This window comes from Eucalyptus grandis, unplaced genomic scaffold (genome assembly GCF_016545825.1).
Source record: "Eucalyptus grandis isolate ANBG69807.140 unplaced genomic scaffold, ASM1654582v1 tig00094587, whole genome shotgun sequence".
NCBI lineage: Eukaryota > Viridiplantae > Streptophyta > Magnoliopsida > Myrtales > Myrtaceae > Eucalyptus > Eucalyptus grandis.
The window spans coordinates 130001-131602 of NW_024096455.1; the positions used below are offsets into that span (position 1 = coordinate 130001).

The 1602-nt window shown below is 42.5% G+C and overlaps 1 pseudogene; it reads left to right on the top strand.

Moving 5' to 3' along the window:
- Positions 1–822: 822 nt before the first annotated feature.
- Positions 823–1358, top strand: LOC120290128 (annotated as a pseudogene).
- Positions 1359–1602: the final 244 nt, after the last annotated feature.

Below are 1602 nucleotides of genomic sequence, written 5' to 3' on the forward strand. Positions count from 1 at the left end.
TAGAGTCTATGAGTCTTCAGACTAGACTGATGGAAATATTTTGTCAACTTCAAAACAAATAAAGAAGTTTTCTCCAACATGAGTAAACTGAGAGAATCGAGGTGTCTTCTTGCACAGGGCTAATTAAAGTTTAATCCCTCGGTGTTTTAAAATCGATGAAGAGCTTATCTATTGTTGATTGCAAATATTTCAAGAGGTTGGTTTGTCTGTCGGAGCCACAAGCTCCAGAGTTGACTTAGGGTAAGCAGAGAGTTCCCTTGTCTCAAGCTCCCTAAAGATGCTTCGAGTGCCCACTGTCGTGGTGCCTACAGCTACTAGAGATTCAATTTGTCTTTTTTTTTTTTTTTGTCATAAGAGATTCAGTTTGTCTCTACGTTGAAATCATGGGAAAAATCTTATGTTTGTTGACACCAAACAATGACTATCCTTTGAAATCGACAAGTAGCAAGCTCAGTCGACGAGAACAAAGCTTTGTCAAAACATAAGTTACCAACAAATAAAACAATCGACAACTTGAAGGGGATTGATGAGGGCCTTCATCAATCAGATTCATCGACAGTCAACCACTGCATATTTTGGTTAGTGCTCAGTGTCTTCCAAGCTTCTTTTCCTTTTGTTTCTTTTTTCGGATGTGCTTCTCTTCCCTTCTCTTTGCTTTATGATGATAGATATTTCACCAGTCAATTTCTTTCATTAATACCAGATTGATTGTCACGAACAGTTCTATTCAGCTCCGTTCATATGCTCTGCATTTCCTTGTAAAGTAGGTAGCTGAGCACTAGACGAGGTGATGGCTGCTGATGCAAGCGCAGCCCAGCTAAAATGTGTGATGCAGCATTTAAGGGTCCGTTACATCCACACCCCAAGGATGAAATCGTGACATTAATCGGAGGCAAAAATTCAGTGGATTTGACTACGGTGGCTCCAGCCGTGGACTGTTTTGACCTCTCCAATTTCTACTCCCTCGTGACTCGTCTGCTCCGAAAGCCAGGAGGCGTGGGGTGATGCTGAAGTGAGCCCTACATTCGATCTGGTCATGAAACACTCCCACGACACTGGACTGTTCTTCTGGAATCCCCAACGTAAAGCACTTAATTGATAGATACAAGAAACTCCCTTTCCCATTTGAGAGTGTGCGGTTGGGATGTGAAAGTGAGCCATTGCCACTTGATATACTGAAGGATCTCTCTTTCAAAGGGTTTCTGAGGATGTTAAGGTCATGGTCCGTAGTCACTACAGCTAAGGAACAAGGTGTTGATTCCAAAGGCGGGGTGAGAGAGCTAAAGGATGCATGGGGTGGACCTGATTTGGTCCCGTGCACTGTGTGCAAGGCTTTCATGCTTGCCGGCACAGTGTAAGCTGTAAATTTCTGTTTCCTCTTTTGACTCCATTAGAATAGAATTGAACACAAAGGGCAGTTCAAAATGATATTTTTAGTTGCCAATTTTTACAAGCTCAGACATTGTGCTGAGTTGACATGCAGATACTCTACCTCTGTCGAGCATGTCAGACTTGGCTTCGTTTATCCTTCAATAGAGGTGGCGAAATGACTATGACTATTAGTTGAAAGAGTGTCGAATGCCAACATCCTTCCGGTCTCAA